Below are 9,744 nucleotides of genomic sequence, written 5' to 3'. Positions count from 1 at the left end.
TTTCCGAAATCTTCGAATCTTAAATCTAAGGTTAACCTAAGCCTATGCATGCAAGGTCGTTTCTCTGAGTCGTGATGAGTTCTCAAGACTGATTTCACCACAAATAATGTTGTTCGCCTATTCTTGGTAAAGAACAGGCGTTTGAAATTATTTGAGGTTTAAATTAGTATCAGTTTCGATTTCAAGTTGATGGGTGAGTTTTTCTTTCTTTCTTTGTCCATTATTATTCGCCCCTTCTCTTGTTCTTCTCCTTCTCTCCTATATCGGTTTGAATGGCATGTCCTCCGTTTGAATTTGTTGAAAAGTTTCGAACCATACCTTTCCTTTTAACTTAATTTAGGGTTCATTTTGTTGGTTTTTCAGTTCCTCTTTTCAAGTTTTTAATTGTTGTTCTCCGTGTTCTTAATTTTATTTTAGGTTATGGCATGTTCTGTTAATTAGCTTAAGTTGGATTTTGTTAATTTGTTAGTTTAGTTTAATTCTAGTTTGGTATTTAGCTTAAAAGAAAATCAATGGTTAGTTTAGATTTTGGGCTTTTATAGTTGTTCATTTGTTTTCCTTTCTGCTTCTCGTTCGAGTTAGTCAATGGGAGTTCTGATTTTTGGTTTGGGGTTTGGGTCATTTCTAACCCATTTTCAAGAGGAGCCCGCTTAGTTGGGTTTAATTCACTGGGTAGACTTGACCCATGAGGTAAGCTAGGGTAATTGGCCGGGGTTTTAAGGGTAGTTTAGGGAGATTGGGTAGGAGAATCTCTTGTAACTGATTGAAGGAAGCTTCTCGGAAGCTGGCTTTGGGACTTCACTGAAAATACTGATATTAAGCTAGGGATTGAATAGCAAAAATGAAAATATCAAAAGGTTTAAAGTGCAAATAAGAATCCCTTTTATGCTGCCCTAATAACTTGCCTATAAAGGCAACTTTTCTTGCCTTTCAAGAGAGACCCAAGACCTAAGAGATAGAGAGAGACTTAAAAAAACAGAGAGTGGAGAGCTAAGAATCCAAAGAAGAAAAATCTGCAACGGCTGAAACCTCTAGGAAAAACACTGTTCCATTGAATTGTAGCTTGAGAATCTGAAATCCTTCTCCTTTTAAATCAATTTCCTGAAGGTTTGGACTTCGAAATGGGTTGAGATTTAGTCATTAAGGCTAGGTTTTGGTGTTTGCTTGTTTGAAAGTGTGTTTGACACTGCAATCTGGTCTGCTGAAGTGCATTTTCTGGGGTTTGAGCTGTTTTTGGTACACTGTTCCATTGGATTTGAGTTCCACTCTGCTGTTTGTTACTGATGCTGGATCTCTAATTATCTCGTTGTTGTTTTCTTCACATTTTCAGGTATGTAAAGACATTTGATCCCTGAGTAAATGTAGACAAGAAGTTTTATGAAATCAAGTTGAAATGGCTATTTTGTTCTTTCGAACAGAGGCTATTGGTCTTCTTGCGGTTCCTCCACATATTTCTCGTTAATCATTATGAGTAGTTAGTTATATATAGTTTGTAGCCTGTTTCCTTTTCAGACTTTGGGTTTGCACCTATGTGTTATAAGTAATGTTGGATTGTTGGACTGTTACAGTGCTGTAAGTCAGTGCTAAGTTTAGCCACGTTTATGTCTTGTTCACAAATGTCACTCATGTCTTTGGGGAACTGTCAGAATGTGTAGAGTAGTTTGACCTTCCCTTTATCATGTTCTTTTAATTGTTTAGTTGTAAACCTGCCCTGTAGCACTAGCTGACTCTTTGATATTTTTGGCTGTGAGGTATAGATCTCAGTTAGTTTCTTGGCTGTGAGTTACTGGGGCTCTTTGATGTTGATGTACGTTTCCACTGTGAAATGGTCAATTGTTAGTTGGATTTTACTTAAGCGAGACTGGTTTGATTTGTTTTTAAATCGTCAGGCCTTTAAGTTAATCTGGAGGTCTGGCAGTAAGCTGCCTACTGCTAGTTATTTTAATCAGACTCTCAACTACTTGCAAACTTAATTATTGTTAAACTGCACATAATCATGCATTGAGTAGTTGGAGGCTGATTTTTAAGGTCGATTGAATATATATGCGTATTCCGTTGTTAGCCAATTGGACTCATATTGTATCCAGTGACATTTTTCAGACGCTACTGGTGGGCCTCCGGGATTCGATCAGGAATCCCTCTTTCCGCTGATGCCCTATCTCCCCAAAGTCTTGGGCTCACGCTTGGGCCCAAAGTGTGCGGCCCCTTGTTCACTAAGCTATCAGCTCATTTGGAGTTGGGTTAAACCCTTTGGCTTAAATAACCGACCCTATCTTGTAAGCCTTTAGAGAAACCTTTGATTGCACTTGGCATTTTGATTAATTAGGCCCTTATCAATAACTGAGGCGAATCATCTCTTATAACACAAGTAGTATATGGCCCTTCATGGAAGTGTACCGTGCCAAACAAAAATCTTAAATGTACGGCTCTCGCTCAATTAATTTTGAAATCTCTAGAATTTGAGGCGTGCCATTTAGCAAATTTCCATGGCCCTCGCATAAATAACAACGCGTTAGTTGCTTTTAGGCACGTTACTTAATAATTTTACCTTCTTAAACTCGGGTGCGCATTTCATGTGACCCAAATCCAAATCCTATGTCACGACCCAAACTGAAGGGCCATGACTAGCACCCGACCACACTTGCCGAGCACCAACGTACATTTCATCTAACCTTCATTATTATCTTTTAGGGTTGACGAGATCAATATAAATGGTAGACCTAGATCATGGACAACCAACAATAAATTATGACGGCATGAGCATACATAGCAGGGGATGACCAGACAATCAAGAAACTACATATAAGGTATGAGCTACCATGCTACTATGAAAGACTATACAATAAAAACTAGCCGACAAGGCATACCAAACTATACATGAGCCGACACCTGTCTATGAGCCTTTAAAAGAACATAAGTGTTGCAACATAGCCGGAACAGGGCCCCGACATACCCATAATGTCTATAACAAAAATTGCATACCAAGACCAAGGCAAGTCCGGAGAAGGGATCTCGCCAATCACCGCTGAACTGGACAGTCTACTGTGGTGGGGGAGCTGCACCTGCCTGTCTATCAGGACCTGCAGCACGACATGCAGCGTCCACAAATAAAAGGACGTCAGTACGAATAAAGTACTGAGTATGTAAGGCAAGGAACCATAAATACGATCAGTAATGTAAGCAAGGATAGAGAATATACAACCTGTAACATCTTAGTACCTCTGAGGGCTACTTACATGAAATGCATGATACATATGTATAAATACATAAACCTTTAAAGCATTCACCTCTGTGGGCATCATCATCATCATATCGTACCCGGCCATAATAGGCTCGGTAAAAAATCGTACCCGGCCACGTGGAGCTCGGTAAAACCCAACTGATCAGTGGTTGCACAATAGGTGCCGTACCCGGCCAACTATAGCGTGGCTCGGTAGAGTAAAATAGATACATATATATAATGCATGCTCGACTCATGGAATCACATTCTAAACCTTTCGGAGTGACGTAAGGTCGGTATCCTCTGTACACGTTATTAGGACTAACTCTTCACTATGAACCTTATAAGAATCAGGAAGTACCAACAACATTGATAACATAAGAATAAGAGAAGCAACATTAACATCAATCGTTCCATAAGAGGGAAAACAATGTAAGTACTGCTAGCTTCTAAGAGTAGAGTATCTTGGAAGCTCGTTCATTACATTATGTACAATCGGAGTCGTGCAAAAGAAGGAAAGGGATAGCCTCACATACCTTGTATATACTGCCCCAATCTCAAGCTATGCAATTGTCAAAACTCCTTAGTCTACAATAAGAGAAACGATACTATCGTTATCATTTAAGCGTCATAACTATTATGTATCGACCACAACCTATTTTACGATGAAACGGACAGCACCTCCCCTATATATATGACCTCACACCATTCAAAACAGTCACCAAACAGCCCAAACAACATCAATAATAAACATATTGAGCCTCCCAAAATAGTCCACACACAACCTAATCACTCCATACATACGACGACCACCGTAGTCGTGTCAAACAACCTGGAAAATGTTACGAATAACTATCAGCCCATAACCCTACATATATATGGTGTTTCTCCACACCCTTCCTCCTCCAAAACTCCACAATATAGTAGTAAAATACGCAGCCCAACAACAACGCAAAACAGTCCACAAAACAATAACATTACTACCAAGCCTTTCGATATATATCTCACAAGTTCTAGCTTCAATGGCTTAGCCGCAACTTGGATAATCTTAAATACATATAGAGTAAGAGGTTCCTTACCTTTATACAGAAAGAACAACTCCAATTTGACCTTAAATTTCCATGAAATATCCCTCCAATGCTGCCACAACAACAAAAAAGCGAAACTAGCGATCAATTAGTGTTTTTCGGCACTAGAATCACTTTAGAAGGCTTGAAATCACCTAGGATTGATATTAAGAACATGAGGGAGTATTTACAGAACATAAACCCTTTAAAACAACCTCCCACACGAGCTGGAACGACACAAAAATGAGCAACAACAAGAAGAACAAGAGACTTACTAGCGCCACGGAATTCCCGACACTTGATTTGTGTTGTTTGCCCTTTTTTGGGTCTTGAATCTTGAGAGAACCTTGAGAGGATGTTCCTAGGGTTCTAAGGTCTGAAAATAGTGAGAATAAATGACTTAAAACGGGTTGGAGGCATCCTATATAGGTCCAAATATCTTAAACCGCCTTAGTGGGCCCCATAGAGAGGTGCTTGGCGCAGTCTCGCGAAAACGTGAATATCTCTCTACTCCGAGATCGTATCGATGAACGGTTTAATGCGTTGGAAACTAGACTCATAGATATTTAATTTGGTTGGTATATCACCCCGTAATTCCTTGTAAATTATGAGAAAAGATTAGAAACATTTGACCTAATGTTTAAGTAAAATTATGAACCTAAGTTGCGACAACTTTTGTCGACTTTTGTTTCATAACTCGTTTGACTTCAAGACTTATGATACGGATATTATATGATTAAAATACCTTAATAAATGACCTCTTGAGTGTATTAAGCACCGCTAGATTACCTGAAAATACGAGTTACAACATCCTTGGTTCGTTTAACTTCTAATACTGGTTAATCACCCTTATACACTCTTGTATCACTTAAGACCAATAGGATTGACTTCTTATCATCTCAAAAATAATTTCTTCTTGGATTTATGTTAACTAATATATGGCATGAACTAACACATGTGGATATGGGTTGTAACATCCTAAAAAGTTGGATAAATGTGTTCCGGATTATGGGTGCATTTCATATGGCGCGATCCAAAAACATGTTTTAAATGACGTTCAATCTTCTTCAAAATTGAATAAAAGCGGTGGAAAGTTAAAATTTGCACATAAGTTTAAAAATGTCTTAAAATCAGATAATTTGGCCAAATATAACAGTTGAGAGACCGTGCTAGAACTATGGAACTCGAGAATGCCTAACACCTTCTCCCGGGTTAACAGAATTCCTTACCCGGATTTCTGGTTCACGGACTATTAAACAGAGTCATATTTTCCTTGATTCGGGATTCAACCGATGACTTGGGACACCATAAATCTCCCAAGTGGCGACTCTGAATCTTTAATTGCAATAATCCCGTTTCGATTGTCACTTTAAGTTGGAAAAAACTCCCTTGTATACGCTTTTTGGGGGTGTAGGTGAAAAGGGAGGTATGACAAGTTGGGTCGGCGACCGCGTTCATTTTTACACGGACAGCGATGCAGCTTTCGCGGCCGTGCCCAAATTTTGCTATCAGCGGTGGTCAAGCTTCAGAGACTGGGTAGTCTGAACTCTAGTCTCTCTCAACCACAACCCAATTTTTGCGGACAGTGGTAGCCAGTCCATGGTCGCATACCTTTTTCCGCTGACAGCGGTCTACTATGTTGTAAATATTGTAATCATTTATCTACTTCATCGATACTCGCTTGAATACCAATACTAATGAGCTTTCACTGATTATATATGCATACAATGGTCCGATCTAGAGGGGGAAGTGATAAGCCAAAAGGGAGAGCAGAGTCCTCCCAGGACCGAGGTAAAAGGAAGATCAAATTACCCCTCACCATGCAAAATCAATTGGTAAAATGAGAACTGCACTAAAAACTGCGGACAAAGTCGCATCCCATTCTGAAGGTAGTGAGTATGTCCCTTCCCAGAAAGTTTCGGAAAGAGACTCGGTGCCAACCCATGTCCCCGCAGACTTTCAAGGGAAATTCCAGTTGCAAGACGAGCCTACACCCTCTTCTCCTGCTGAGTCGTCCGATAGCTCATAGGAAAGTAGTGAGGCTTCAGCATCAGCTTCCCCACCCGCTACAACTTTGGCCTTACCAGCGGATCCTATTAATGTTAATGTTGAGATCCCTAACGACAAGAGGGGTGGTGACACCTAGACATGGGGGTTGGTGAGATCAAGGAACCTTGTGGTATGGCAAGAACGGTTGTAAGTGAGAAAGCCTACCTTAAGTTTCGATAGTAGTGGCCTCAAAGTTCACTAACACTTGAGAGGGTGTTCATTTAGTGAGATCTACTACCCCACAACCCTAATGTCAAGAGGCACTTCCACGAGAGAGTGGGGTAGAAGCTCTTCACTAGCAACTTACCGGAGTCCAATGAACATTTGGTCAAGGAATTCTATGCAAATGTCGCCCACATAAAAAAGGGTACATATTTGACCAATGTTCGCAACAGGAAGACTATGTTTGATGGAAAGACTTTAAATGACTTTGCTAGGTTCAATGACGAGGATGAGTCCCTTTATCTGGAGAAGGTAGCTATGGATGAGTTAGCCTGCCCTTGGCTTGCATCGGTGATTGCTATTCCTGGGAATATTCCAGCTTGGCTAACACCTGGGGTCCCGATCTACAGGAACTCTCTGAGCTTTGAAGCGAAGGGGTGGTCTACTTTTGTGTGCATCCGGTTAGACTCTACTACGCATGATAGTGATATGCCGGTCTCCCGAGCTATTATTGTGGGGGCTATCATGGTGGGGTACCCGATCAACGTCGGAAATATTATGGACAATGTGATTACCAGATCGATTGGCAAGGATGAGAGCTCATATCTCTTCCCAAACTTCCTCACCATGTACCTAGAGGATCAGGATGTAGAAGGAAGGAACTTTAACACCAAAGTGAAGCCAAAGAGGCCATTTTCCTGGTACAGCCTTCAGGGTCCGGACAACCCCAAGTCCAAGGGCAAAGCCACCACTTCCACTGGCCAGTCTGAAGAGCCAGGGATGGTGGCTATTGGTTCCGAGCCTTCCAGTGGTCCCTCCAGACCATCTGCTTCTATTCTTACTTCAATGCCTTCTTCATCAGCATACCCTCAGATTGCTCTAAGGGTCAACCAGACATTGTCCTACATCAACAATTGGATGCAGCTAGATACATCAAAGCTATCTACCTTATCCAGTGCAGTAGCAACTCAAGCAGCTCCGGCACAGCTCCAGATGCCTCCATCAGTGGAGGAATAATTGAAGATTATTCTCGCCAACCAAACAAAGATTCTGGAGACTCTGGATGCTCATGGGAAAACAATCAAGGAGCTGGATAAATAGGTGAGGAAAATGGAGAAGGGTCAAGGAGAGCTGAAGAAGGAGGTGGAGAAGTTTGCTTCAGTCGGCGACATTCATATGGATCTCCTTAAGGGAGAGACTGCCCTTGTAGCACAGACAGTTCAGCCAGCACATGGACCAGAACAGGAGGCTGATAGAGACCCCGTGAGAAGAGTGGTGATCCCCCAGGCTGAGGGTTTGGAGATTGAACTGGAAGACCCCGAGAGAGGTGACTCATGCCATCCACAAGACCCAGCCAGTGACCCCATGAAGACATAGGCATCATAGGGATTTTTCTTTACTCTACCCTTCCCCTATTCTATTTTTGTTGTTAGCATTGAAGACAATGCTAATTTTTATTTGGGGGGGGGGGTGGCCTTATTTAGATGATGTGGATAATTGGTCTGTAATAACCTTGATTCTATTTTTTTCGTTATTTTCTACTTATCGTACTTTATTTTCGTATTTTTTTTACTTTTGGTATGTATATAAAATTACATTTCCATGTATATATTCATTCCTCTTTTATGTATATTCGTCCCATCCCCTATTGTACATATTCAGTTTACTTTCCGTATTTTACTTTATAACTTCTTTTGAAGTTTTTCTTAATAGCATAGCTTCTTATTTCATTTAGTAGTTTCTTTTTCAATTTGTAGCCTCTTACTTTTATAAGTTTTTATGATCAATAAGCCTTTGGTTTTCTTCATGCCGCGGTTCTTTCTAAAGGTGGAATTTGTGTGAACCGTAAAGGCTCTTCCCGATGATGGATGGGTGACAACCTTCTTAAGGGTTGGAGTCCGTTTTCTTTGTGTTTTTGTGTAAATAATAGTAATGAATAAAAGTGTCTCAGGCAAGCTTCACTTGGGCCTAGCACATTTACCTTTGACCTCATGGTTAGAAACAAGTGATTTGCAAAGAATGGTTCTAGTTGTGACCTTTAGACTCTTGTGTTGACTAAACAATCATCGAGTGGCTTCTCGGAGCCATTTGTGTTGCTCAATCTTAGCTAGGATTGTTGTGGGCCCTCGACTTTGAATTATAATCGAGGTGAGTAATGATTGTAAATGATGTTCTGAGGGTTTAAAACCCCGGATTGCACATCGTAGTGCTATATAGAGGTGAGACACACGCTTGATGACGAGTGTGGGGTCGTGCACTATTGGGAATTGTGACTCGGTCCGTCCCGATTGATGATTTTATCGCGTATTTGACTGAGATTTATTCGCTATCATCATTATTTGGGTTAAATGCCATATTTGGGCTTCATTCCAATTATTTGAACCCTTCGGGGATTTTTATTGATATTTCCTCACTGTTTTGACTTTATACTTGAACTCAGTCACGTTATTTTCCACCGTTTTCAAGCTCAGCCATGTTTACTCAATTTTAATACTTAAATGATATTTTAAATGATGTTTGGGCTGAGAAACATTGTTTACTATCGCCCGAGTGTCTTGTGAGGATTTTTGACTGAGTAAGGCCGAGGGCCTATATTGTGAGGAAACATTTGATACTGATTATGAGGCCGAGAGTCTGAGATATGTACGCCACGAGGTGGCTTGATTGATATGAGGCCGAGGTCCTAGTGATGATGCCACGAGGTGGTTTGATATTGCGCTTGGGCCGTAAGGGGCCCCTCCAGGAGTCTGTATACCCCCAGTGAGCGCGGGTACCCATTGTGATGTGAGATTGAGCCCGAGGGGCTGGTATTTTTCTATGTGATTGCCCGAGGGGCTGGTACTATTCTGAGATGTTGCCCGAGGGGTAGATTTGTTGGTACTGTGCCCGAGGGGCGAACCTTTATGTGTTTATTTTCTTAATTAACTGTCCATTACCTGCTTAATTGTTGAAAAAGGCTTTTCATGAAATTACATTTGATATAAAAGACTTTTGCCTATCTTTCACTGATTCACTGATTTTTAAATGGTTTTAATGCTTCATTATAGAATGCTTTGTGCTTTACGTGATTTCTCACTTTCAGTCTTTATTTACATTTGTTACTCACTAAGTTTGAGTACTCACTTTACTCCCTGCACCCCTGTGTGCAGATTCAGGCGTTGCAGATCCTTCCAGTGCGAGTTGAGAGCTCCCGGAAGATATCGGAGTCCACGAGGTAGCTGCTTGACGTCCGCAGTCCCGTGTTTC

This window comes from Nicotiana sylvestris, chromosome 7 (assembly GCF_000393655.2).
Source record: "Nicotiana sylvestris chromosome 7, ASM39365v2, whole genome shotgun sequence".
In the NCBI taxonomy this organism is placed as follows: domain Eukaryota; kingdom Viridiplantae; phylum Streptophyta; class Magnoliopsida; order Solanales; family Solanaceae; genus Nicotiana; species Nicotiana sylvestris.
This window is presented reverse-complemented; position numbering follows the sequence as displayed.